Here is a 13,340-nt window from a genome sequence, read left to right as displayed (position 1 = left end):
GTTGTGCCGGTGCTAATGGTAGACCAGGCTGAGACTTAATATTGGTAGTAGCTGCCACCTTCCTGGCTGTGGGAAGCGATCAGGCTGTTGTTGCTCTCGACAAAATATGGTGTTGTGTCTGCGACCACATTGACGTCATCCACCAGATGGACGTTGCCTTGATATCATGACCTCAAGAGATTGCATTTAACATTGCGCGTTGTGGATAAACGTTGATGCGGACGAACGATTGTTGTGTCGGTACTATCTCCGACCTGAACTAGCTCTGTTGAAAGACTTTGAGCCTTTTTCTCCAAGAATCCCAATAGCTCCGATAAAGTTGACAATTCCGTTGGAGAACAATACATACACCATTCGCGCTTTGTTATAGGAGGAAGTTTTGATACCACAATAGGCACAAGTAATGCGTCCCACTCATGAACTGGCAATTTCATAACGCCCAATGCACGCAGAGAATCGCTAACCACGTCCACAATATTCAGCAATGATTGTGGTGATTCATCTGGTGCCAACGAAAGGTTTAGCAAACGTGCTACATGAATTTCAGCCAACTGTTTGGGGTTATTCTTCAAAGCGGACCATAGTTCATCATAACCTCCAGAATACATGCCACCAACTAACGGCACTGGTGAGCAGGGAACAGCTTGTCGCAATTTACCAAGCTTGTATGCGACGGGTAATTCTCGGTTGTGCACTAGGGTCTCGAACTCGTCTTTGAATGCCAACCAATTATGCATCGCACCATCAAATGGTGGAATATTTAACGCCTCCAACTTTAACTCTACCATCGAGTCTGCGTTGGTTTTCCTTGTAGCGTGAGACTCATCACCCTTAACCACCTGAATACGCATAAGACCATTCTTACACAATTCGTTGTACATCTCCTCTGTCGAGTCCCACCATGCTGAATGCACATCCAACTCTTCCTCCTTGTCATCTGGGTTTGGAGTCGCCGAAGTTCGATCTCGTATGTTTGGCGGGATAATCGTTCCTTTTTATCTTCTAAATGTACTCGATAGCATTCGCATAATTTTACAGCAGCATATATTAATAAAGCTAAAGTTATTACAATAAGTATTAGGTACAATATGAACCTTTCTGGTTGTTCTTCAATAGGAATCATGTATTTATACATTTTTTGAATATTTGAAAATGTATAATCTGAATTGGAGGTTAATATTTTTAGAACTTCTAATTGTTCATCTTGGTGTGCGTGAATCACATCTTTAATTTCCTGATCGTGATTGAAATATATCTTATTATGTAAATTAGTACTGTGATTAAATTGTAACAGGTTTGGACCGTTAACACGTTGTCCGTTCCACAGATGTTCTCCATCAATAATTATATTTCCGTTATCTAACACAATAAGTGGTCTATTATTTTCTTGAATAACATTACATTTTGCCTTGTTATTTTCAAGCAATGGGATGGTACAGTTGTCAGGAGACTCCTGTTTACAAATATTTAATCCCAGATAATTTTTACATTTGGAAGTTCTTTTGAAATTTGCTTCACATTTTGCAACTTGAGAGTCCAATCGGACTTTACCGTGTTTGTATGCTAAAGGTATTAAGTTATATAATTTACAGCGGTTATTTATCACGGGATATTTGTATATTGTAATTATAGCATCTTTGTACATGCATACATGAATATCAGAATATTCTAAAATATTAATTATGGGTATGTTAAAATCTTCTATGGAGGCAATTTCTTGAATGTCTTTGAGGTTTAGAGTAGCAGAATATAAGTTTCCTATTTTAGCAAAATTAATGGTATTCGTGATTGTTTCTAATTCCTTGTAAACTTCTGTAATAATTAATTCTTCAGTAATTGACTTTGGATCTAGTGTTTCTAGAATTTTTTCAAATTGAATGTTAATCTTCCGTTGTTGATTATTGTTTTCTATCAACTGATTGAGTCCTGTCTTGATCTCTATAAGGTCGTCATGGTCATGATTAGATCAGAATGGGATATAACAAATAATAAAAATAGATTAATTAATACCGTCTCGGATCGCATTGTGTGGCTTGTTTACGGATGTTGTCTTTATGAATAATTTTCCCTCTCGTTGTAAGGATCGTGTCCCCGCGATCTTCCTTAACTTTGTGCTGATTATATCGTTTAGCAATTTTATTCCTACGATCTGTTTTGGAATATATGATATCTCCTGGTTTATAAGTGATGTTTCTTCGTCCTTTGTTGTGGTATAGCAATAGCTTCTCCTGATTGTTCTGAAGGATTTCTTTAATCTCGGTATACTTTTCGCGATTAAAGAAAACTACTTCAGGTTTGAGTCCAGTAGACGAGTGAATTGTAGAATTATATTGTTGGATGGCGTTAAAAAGTTCTTCACCTGGAGTCGTACTATTTTCACTAGCTAAACTCGTACTGATTTCAATTAACGTACTGTGCAACCGTTCTCCTTGAGTGTTAGTTGTCGAGTGATTTAATGGTGTGGCAGTATGTTGTATATGTAGTCGAGTACAAACGGCCTTTGCCATGTTGCTGATAAATACATTTTCGTTATCAGTCATTAGATGTTTTGCATTTGGATACACTTGTGTAAGTATTTCTTCAATATCCCTGCAGTATGGCTGGTATGAATTGGTGAATTGCACTAGTGAATTCTTGTGTTACAAGTAACTAGAGAATTCACGACAACGAGGTAATGCAGAGAAGCAATAGTACATGAGAGAGATTGAGAGAGAAGAGAGCATGATCTAGAGAACGTTGTGCTTAATTTGTACTCTCAGTAGAATATTACCGACAAATAAGGGTGGGAATGCAATTTTGAGAGATCGAAGCAAAAATAACGCAGAATAATAACGGCAGAGCATCTCGTACAGTAAGTACAAGTTGTAAATAATTATTGGATCATTATAGTATTTACGTACAAGTTGGTCATTGAAAGCATGATTTACTGTAGTAGAAAGAAAGGCATCAGCGTTTTCTTTGTAATTCTGATATTTCATTTTTCGCATAATAGTTGTTCTCTGATTGTACAATTGATCTCGCGTCGCGGGTTCTAATACGTTTATTGTTTATTAAAAGTGTTATTAAAAGGTGAATAATTAAATGAAATAATAGTGAATAAAAACAAAGAAAACATAAATATTATATGCAAAAAAATGGATTGCCCTGCACAATGAAAAGAGGTAAGAATTCCAACATTGCTGTATATGGTTTGTTCGAAAGTGTTTGCACATATTTATGAACGCATAAATATCCTTGTATGTACATTTATTTAAATTATTAACACCTTACTTATATATACTTGTTTCGAATTATTTTACTCATTTAAGATCAACACCAAATTTTAATGGAACTCTTAGAAATGTGACTTGGGGATATAAGTGCAGTGATATATATGGTATGTAATTTGTAATACAAATTTAATATCAACTACATTTCTTTTTAATTATTTTCTTTCTTTATCACATGTTCAACGAAGTCGCTTTTGAATCCAGCCGAAGTGCACAAAAACTTCTGACTTGACTTCTTCTGACTTGACTGATATTAACCGACCCTGTTGTTCAGATGGTAAATATAATTGTAAACAAAGAAATTTTAAATAAAAAATAATATTATTAATTATATAAAATTTAAATAAAATTTGTGTTTAATTATGTTTGGAATAAACTAGCTAGGTTGAGAGGTAGTGAAGAAAGTAGTGAAATTTAATAGTCGGTAAGTTGTGAAGTAACTAATGATATATAGTCAGTGATATGTGGTGAAGTAGCTAGTGAAATATAGGCGGTGAAATCACTCGTGAATAGTGTTAATCGGTTACCGCCAATGACATCGCCGTGTTAAATTCATGAGTGAATTGCATTGCCGGTATTATGGTGGGTAACCAGTGGTGGTTACCAGTAAGTAGTGAACTCACTAGTGTTTCACTAATGAGCCGAACTGAAGGGATGTTCGTGGCAGTTTGCTTTAGTATGAATTTTTCGGAGATAGCAATACTTCGAATATTTGTCAGTAGAGCTTATATACATACAACTATTCATGTGAAATATGTCCATCTGTATATATTCTCCAGTTTTTGTTGGTATTGGTGTTTTTACAATAGGTTGTCTGTTTGGTTGTCGTTCGTATTTGTTTATCAAACAAATTTGACAGTCTATCGCTTCTTTCTTGCACATTTCTCTGATGTTAGGCCAAAAGTAGTTAACCCTTTCGGTGCTTCTTTTTTGTTTTTGGTTTTAAAAATCTATTTTTTAGTTTTTTTATATACTTAAGCCCACTTTATGAATAATCAAAACTAATTTTTTAACATTTTGTTTGTAAAAGTGGTTTTTGGACACTATGCCATATGGCATAGAATCTATTTAAAGGAAAAAAAATAGAATATATAAGTTTTTAATTCAGTTTTAAAATTGTTGTTTTTATTGGATTAAAATTATTATTTTTAAACTTAAACATAATCAAACGCAAAAAACTATAAAAATAAGAGTTCATTGTAACTAAAACTATAAAAAATAGGAATTCATTGTCAATTTCTGATTCAAGATTATGTCTGCATCTGTATAGTTCTCTGAAAAAAAAAGAAATAATATAAAACAAATTCAAATATAGAAATAAATCTATAACTTACCTCACTTTTCATGGTATAATCTAAAGCAATTTCTGGTCCCGTTCGGAATGCAGAGATGAACGTTACATTTTGCACACAAGTATCTGGAATATCCTTTGCATCCTGGTACTTTACATATACGTTTTGCAGGTGTATACTCAGGCCAATGTTGAATACCATCGAAACGAATCGAACCTGAAAGGTCTAAGTCCTCCGATTGCTTAGGTCTTCCTCTTTTTCGTGAGACACTTTGAACTGTCGCCAATGCCAGCAATCCATCAGCTACATCATTCCGGAACGCTAATAAATCCATTTGATCTTTTTTTCTTATGTTATTACTTTCGCAATCATTGCGATATTCTAACCAAGAGTTGCATACTGCTAAGTCCAGAAAATGGTCGAAAATTCTAAGGGTCCACTTTTTTGTCCGAATAGAAATTCGATACAAAGATAGCAAAAAGTCCATCTTGTCGACTCCTCCCATATATTTATTATACACAGCTATAACGTTAGGCTGTGATACAACGATCTTTTTCTTTTGCTCAGAACAAAATCGGGTGACCTCTTTTGTGTCTTTATCACCATAAATGGACGAAGCCAATTGAACACAGCCCCCATCTAGCCATTTCAAAACGATAATGTTTTGGTTCCTTTCAATGCAATAGTCATAGCTACCTCTTCCTATCTGGAAGATAGGTTTTAGGGGAGCTTTTCCAATTCTGTTTCTTCGTATGGTGCCAGTTGCCCATATTCCCTTTCCTCGCAAATATATTAATAAGTTTATTGTGGTAAAATAGTTATCAAAAAATATCTTGTGGTTTTTATTTTCCGGAATAGTTTTACATAAATGAATAACAATATTCGAACAAAAACCTAACTTTGAGTCTCCAACAATTGTGTTTTTTCCCTGGTATATTTCAAGATCATAAACAATTCCATTTGAGCTACATAGGCAAAATATTTTTATTCCCCATATAATAGGCATTATAGGCATATACTGCTTCAATCCAGTTTTCGATTTGCATGGAATCATCATTTCATCACAGCAGCAGTTTTCATCTTTTGGAATATCATAAGATTTTTTCAGGAATGTATTTATAAGTGGACGAACTTTAAAAAGTTTGTCGGTTGAGTTCCCCTCTATGCAAAACTTTAGACAAGTACGTATTATATGAAACCGTTTTTTTGTCATGTGTTTACGAAAGGCTGGTATTTCAGTAGCACCAGCCCAGTACATTTGTAATCGAGGATATCCGATTGTTCCAATAATGATTTCCAATCCCATTAATGTCAGAATCTCTTCTTTTTCAACATTAACAGCGGTTCCACTCTTCATAAGTGAGGCTTGATTTGTTGCCTGAACAACAGTGTCAATAAAATCATATGGAAAGTACTTTAGAAAATATGAAACAGGAGTTTTTACATCTTGCTTTGGATAACTTTCCGAAAATCCTGAGATTGGAGTATTCCATTCTGTCTTTGCCCATCTATATGAAATAATTTTTTGGAATGGTGGATCCGTGGCATCCTCCAAATCCATCAAATCATCTCCTACAGCCAAATTTTTCTCAAATTGATCAGTATTCCCATCCGGATTAGTTAACTCTTCGATCAAGAAGGCATTGTTATTTCTATCATTTAAAGTTTCCAATAGTGACTCCAAAACACTATTTTCTTCTTCTTCCTCATCATCAAAATCAGATATATCTGAGTTATCAAAACTAATTATAATACTTTCAATTTCTTCGGTGTTGAGTTTATTAGGCATTGTCAACACGTCTAGTCAATATGAACTTATACAGCAAAGTAAAAAATTTCCTTTGAGATAAATCTATGCCGTATGGCATAGTATGAAATAAAAAAAATCGGGCAGCTCTATTGAACTATATTTCGAATCTAATTTTTTCCTAAATTACTAAGGCAATGTTTATCTACTAAATTAATTACAAAAATCTAAGAAATTAACAATTTCATTTAACAAAATATATAAAAGTTCTTTTTTTGCAAATTGTGAATCTCACGAGGAAATGTTTTAAATTCATTTATAGATAACACTTCAAAGAAAAGTACAAAATTAATAAAAAAAAGTTTACCCACACGCATTATGACCTAAAATAAGCTTCCAAAAGTGGCTATGCCATATGGCATAGAATAACCGAAAGGGTTAAGCAATATTTCTTGCATATTGTTTTTATAATTTCGGTGTGCACGTCTGTATGTTTTTTCTGCTAATTCCAATTGTTCGTTTTGGTTAGTAATGTCAATTAGTAAGTTTGGTGCTATCACAAAGGTACAATTGGGAAAGTGGGAAATAATATCATCCTTAAAGTGGAATATTAACTCTTCATCTATTCTTAGTGCGTTAGTTAGATTGGGTTTAAATACTTGTTGTAGTTTTGTTAAAAAATCTTGCTTATTTTTGTAATAAAATGTGTGACGCGTCCTACCTGGAAAAGTGGTTTGGGAGTCAATTGCCTCTTTTGTGGGATCTAGAATAGGTATTATTTGATTTTTGAATGAGTTCAAAGGTTGTTTCACCCTCTTTATTTGGTCAGTTGGAGAGCTCTGTGCTGAATGTTGAGAACAATCTGTTGTATTGTTGATTTGTTGACGGGCGAGTGCGTCAGCTACTACATTTTGGTGACCAGGTTTGGGACTAAATTCCTCAATAAAATTCTTCCACCTTTTTAATTTGGTGTTCGGGTTTTTTTTTCCGAAATAGAATGAATGAGTGATTGGTGGTCAGTATAAATGGTTAAATCAGTGATGCCGTATAAAAAATTGCGGAGCTTCTGTAGCGCCCACACGATTGCAAGAAGTTCTTTTTCATTTGTGCTGTAATTTTTTCACGTTCGAGAAATAAAAGCAATAGGTTGGCGAAATTGGGAGAAAACTGCTCCAATTGCTTGGTTACTGGCATCGGTAGTTAGTTCAAATGGTTTGGTAAAGTCCGCATGGTAAAGTTCTACTTGTTCTTGCAGAGCATCTTTTATTTTATACAAAAAACGCAGAACCTTTTAACATACAAACGTATTGTCACGTTTATCGCTATCTTTAAACGACAAACCAAAAAGGCATCAATTTCAAACCAATCCTAAAAAAGTTTGGCAAGATATAAGACGTCTGTCGGGTATAGAATCAAATAAAACTATCAGTTATTTGGATTAACAAATGATCCAAAGATCATCGCAAATGCTTTTGCAACATACTGGAGTTCCTATTCAAAAGACTCTAATTTTACCAACCAATTCATAGCTGAGAAACAAAAAGCTCTAAACTATAACATATTACCCATTAATACACTTAACAATTCAGCGCTTTCTTTAGAGACAATTACAGTAATCTCCGCTTAAGTGCCTCCTCTGAACATGCAAAACTTTTGATACACTTAAGCGGGAAAGGCACTTAAATGAATCCCGCTTAAGTGCCTCGAGGTACTTACCAAGCTTTTTCTCAAATATTTTGATCTATAATTTTTACTAAAATATTACAGGCATTTAAGCGGGAAAGGCACTTAATACCTGAAACAGACAAACCATATGTGTATTGTAAAGTTTTAATCAGGAGTAAAAGTTATTCAAAAACGATTTATATTTTAGATTAAAGATTCAAAGTTAATAAGATAGTATTCGCGTCTTTTCGTCGAGCGTCTTTTCGTCTTGCTTGCTTCGCGTCTACTCTCAAAACTCTCCGGCTCTCTTGTGCTCGTTGATGTAGACTTTATGTATTGTATTTAAGGGTTACCAGCTACGTCGGGGTTACCTCAATCCCACAATTCGGCCATCCTGCTGCGCATTCGCCCTCGAATGCGTCGTCATCATCAGAATAATTTACCCATGGCTTCATAAATTCTGCACAAGTTGAAGTTCGTTTTGGGCCTTCACACACGCCAGCCTTAATAACGTCATACGAATTGTTGGCCTTTACCTTAACAACACGGTAAGGACCGAAATATTTTGGCTTTAGCTTGAGCCCACCACCAAACTGCGTGCGTTTTACAGCAACTAAATCGTCAATCTCGTATTTTTTAGCTTCTTTGCGTCGTAGGTTATACGTTTTTTTGTTTTCGTCTTGTATTTTCAAAATCTGCTTTTTTGCTTGTTGTCTGAGTTCATCTCGTTGTTCTTGATATTGTAGACGTATTTCTTCTTGTATAAGGTTTTTAATGTTAAAATCGTCGGTTGTTCGCATCTTTACGCCTATTAGCAATTCAAATGGAGTCATGTCGATACTTCGGTTATAAGTAGAATTAATGACCTGTTGTACTCTATCTACAAAATTATACCACTTTGTCGGATCGCTTTTGCTCAGTTTCGATAAAACGCTTGTAATGACACCAATTAATCGCTCCACCTGGCCATTAGCTCGAGGTAGACCGGTAGTTATTGTTGTGTGCTGAATATTTTCTTCTTCACAATATCGTCGAAAATCGTCGGAAGTAAATGCGGATCCACGGTCAGATATAATCTGAACAGGACTACCAAACGTTGTATTTTGTAATTTCAAACGGCTAATTGTTTCTTGTGCTGACGTAGTTTTGGTTGGATATAACCATGCGAATTTTGTAAACGAGTCGATTACGGCGAAAATGTGCTTATATGACTTATTTGTAGTCTCCAAAGGACCAAGAAAATCAATATGGTATGTATGAAGCGGCATTCCTTCTTTAGGAATTGGGTGTAATTTCCCTTCTTGTTTCCCTAACTTTCGATTTGCGACAATACATGCAACACAATTGGCGATGTGCATGCGTATCTTTTCTTCTATTTTTGGAATAAAAAACTCTTTACATATTAGCTCCTTTGTCTTCTTTACGGCGAAATGGCCTTTTTCGTGTGCACGTCTAATTACGTCTCGCTGCATATGCTTCGGTACCACAACTAATTCGACATCATCAACTAACTTATGAAGAATGCCTCCTTTTTCGAAATAATCATTGTATGTCTGCTTTTCTTTAATAATTTCAGAAATTGCTCTTAAGTCTTCGTCTTGTTGCTGAGCACGTCGCATGGAACTTAGAAAATCTGCATCTGCTACAATCATAACTGGGTGACGACTGAGGGCGTCTACGTGCCTCATTTGTTGACCACTTCGATGTTCTACTTCGTAATCGTATTCTTGGAGGAATAATATCCATCGAGCTACCCTAGTACTCAAATCCTTTTTCTCTAACGTTTTCGTGAAGGCGTTACAGTCAGTGACAAGTTTAAAGTGCAAGCCTAGCAAGTACACTCGAAACTTTTTCAGCGCTTCAATAACGGCTAAGATTTCAAGTTCATAACTTGAGTACTTTCTTTCTGCGTCGGAAGTCTTCTTACTACTATAATAAATGGGATGCAACTGGTTGTCATCAGGGTTTATTTGAAGGAGTACTGCCCCATAACCGTCGATAGAGGCGTCAGTATGAACTTCGGTTTCATATTGCTGGTTAAAAATGCCCAATACTGGTTTCTCGCTTAACATTTTCTTCAATGTCTCAAATGCTGCTATTTGTTCGGCGCCTATTTCAAACTTTTTGTCTTGTTTAGTCAAATCAGTCAAAGGTTTCGCGATTATGGAAAATGAAGGTACGAATTTTCTAAAGTACCCTGCAAGACCCAGGAAACTCTGCAACTGTTTAATATTTTTCGGCAATGGAAACTTATCCAGAGCATCGATTTTGGATGGCGACGGCGAAATTTTTTGGCTCTCTATAACATGGCCAAGAAATTCTACGCGTTTTTTCAAGAAATGACATTTTTTCAAATTTAGCATAAGTCCATAGTCTTTACATTGATTAAGCACTATTTTTAGATTGCACATAGCTTCATGTTCATTTTCGGCAGGTATTATAATGTCGTCTATATACGGCAATGCAATATTACGTCGCGAAAGATCACGAAAAATTGCGTTAACGTGTCTTTGGAAAACACCAGGCGAGTTGGACAAACCGAATGGCACTTTACAAAACTGGTATTGTCCACCATGCGTAACAAAAGATGTATATTTGCGGCTAGATTCACACACGGGCACATGGAAAAAACCGTTTTTTAAGTCTATAGTACTAAATATTTTCGCTTTTTGTAAACGATCTAGTTGGTCTTCTATTAATGGCAACGGAAAACGATCTTTAATTATAACTTTATTAATTTGCCTATAATCTATGCACAATCGGTAATCACTGTCTCGTTTCTTTACTAGTACTACAGGGCTACTAAACTCCGATTCCGAACTTTCGATGATACCGTCGTTTAGCCACTGTTCTATTTGATCATCCACTATACATCTCTGCGTTAATGGAAGTCGTCGTGGTCTAAATGATATAGGTGTTTCATCCCGTACCACAATATTCATTTCAATGTTTGTTGATTTGCATTTCTCCGGCTTATAATTACATACTAGATCGCGCACTTCTTCTTTTGCTAACGTACTAGCACTCTCGTCAATGTCAATATCAGTTGTTGTTAGCTCTACATTCATCATAGGAAATACCACTTCACTTTTCAAGCTATTTTTCTTTATGCAAAGTCCATCACGATTAATGTGTATTTCGGCTTGAGAACAAAACTCTTCACCAATTACTAAGTCAATGTCCATACACTTGGCAGATACCACCAAAAAATTTACGCGAAACAGTTCTTTATCTACTTCGATTTCAATGTTTAGTTTTCCAATTGGTTTTATATTATTTTCAGATTTTCGTTCACCAAAACCTACTAAACGAATGTTTGTTTGTTCTAGCACAGGTTTACCCAAAGAATTGTACACACTCTCGGTCATTAAATTAAACTTGCTGCCTGTATCAAACAGAGCAATATATTTTTGATTTTGGATAACCACCAATTTGTTCATGATATTATTTTTTCCACATAAATATCGCGTATTACTTTTGTAAATTGTTGATTTAGCTTTTGGGCAATTCTTCGAAATATGTCCAAATTGTTTACATTGAAAACATTTTGTACCTTTTTCTTTATCTTTGCACTCAGAACTTTTGTGTCCCTTTGCACCGCAATTATAGCAAGTAAACTTATCTTTCTCGTATTTGACTACTTTCTTTTCATCTACTTTTAGTTCACTGTTCTTCCTATTACACTTTTGCATTGTTTCGTATATTTTGATTTTTTCTTTAAATTCTTTCAAATTATGTGCGCCATATAAAACAGTTTTGTTTATATTAATATCGCGAATACCCTCAATAACATATTGTATTAGTACATTTTCTTCAATATTTCCACGCATCGCGCAGAGAATGTCAATTATAGAGAAGGTTCATGGTGTGCCGATTGTCACACTGGTCCGCTTTTCGAAGGGGTACTCGTTTCTATAAGCGTGTTTCACCACATGTAGCTATAAGCGTGTTTCACCACAGTTTAACATTAGAGGGCTCAAAAATAACAGATTTGAGCGTTTTCATGTTTAAATGAGAAAAATTGTGTTAATTTCAATGTTAATAAATGTACGCTTAAAGATTCGCTTATATACAATGCGCGAACGACTTTGCATATAGTATGTATATATGTAATTTATGGATATTTTGTTTATATTTGATATTAAAGTACATGCGTACTTATGTAATAATTGACTTAAATAATGATTTATTCTATAAAATCTTTGAAATATTTAATAAACTAAAAATATTACATATAATATGTAAATGTAACATAAATGCCCATATATGTATATGTATATTTAATTACTTTTTTTCATGAATAATTTCTATAATATCTCAAAATCATGAATATCCGCGCATTTGTAATCATGTGTGCATGTAAACAAATGTCAAAGAATCATTCTGATTGTGTAGATATGTCAATTTGTCAACATTCAATATATATATGTAAATATGTGCACTCATGGCTTTATATAAAATCTTCGTTGCCACGGTCAACCAATGGCCGAAGATTATGATTTTTTGTTTTCATGTCATAGAGTTGTAATGATTGTGGAGCGTACGCAGGCAAAAAGGCCCAGATGCCCAACATACTATGACGTTAATTTTTATGCCTTGTTTCTTACAAAGATCAAAAGTAATTATTTAAAATGTGTCTTAATATATTGGTAGAATATTAAAATGTATTTAATTGTGTAGATACATCATTAATACTTCAATATTTGTCAACGCATATTAAGCGCAATTATTATTACGGCGGGATAACATGAAACGGCCCTGTGAAGCTCGATGTGTCGAAAAATTGATGGCCGCCTGCGCGATGCCAAAGCGACGCAACATTGCGTTGTTGGTAGAAAATCGGCTTGTCGTAAATATGTATGATAAAGTATGGGCATGCAAACATATCGACATAAATTTTTGTGAGCCACAGAATTTTTGCTGAAAAATATTTTAAATCGACTCAAGGGCTATGTTGCCATTTTTATCCTTTTTTAGATTTTGCGGCGTTGCAACTTTTCCTTTTGCAGGGAACATTAGAAAAATCTTCAATTTATGATTTTTGTATCGTCGCGAAAAGGCGTTTGTTGGCATGGCATGCGCGGGGAGATGTGTATGGCTCTGCTTTTATGAATGAAGCAACTTTGCCAAATGAATGTGCGCCTGCGTTCATGAATGAAAATGTTTTTGTTGTGTTTACGACAATATTTGGCAGCGTCGATTGGCTGCCATATTGACTTGTGATGCTGCTTATGCGTTTGAGGTGCTTGTTGTTTTTGTAGAACAATGCTTTTGATTTTTTGTGGTGGTTGACAAACTTACGTGCACGCATATGCAAATGTAAGTTTATGTGTTTGTTCAGTGACATGCAAACATATGTATGTATAT

The 13,340-nt window shown here is 34.9% G+C and overlaps 1 long non-coding RNA gene across 1 annotated transcript; it reads left to right on the top strand.

The window, feature by feature from the left end:
* Positions 1 to 2,577: 2,577 nt before the first annotated feature.
* Positions 2,578 to 3,568, top strand: LOC128921867 (uncharacterized). Its single transcript, XR_008471177.1, has 3 exons — positions 2,578 to 3,161; positions 3,309 to 3,376; positions 3,458 to 3,568. It is a non-coding gene; the product is annotated as an uncharacterized LOC128921867 (long non-coding RNA).
* Positions 3,569 to 13,340: the final 9,772 nt, after the last annotated feature.

The sequence above is a fragment of the Zeugodacus cucurbitae genome, chromosome 5 (genome assembly GCF_028554725.1).
Source record: "Zeugodacus cucurbitae isolate PBARC_wt_2022May chromosome 5, idZeuCucr1.2, whole genome shotgun sequence".
NCBI lineage: Eukaryota > Metazoa > Arthropoda > Insecta > Diptera > Tephritidae > Zeugodacus > Zeugodacus cucurbitae.
Note: the sequence above shows the minus strand (reverse complement) of the source record. Positions and strands in the feature narration are given on the sequence as shown.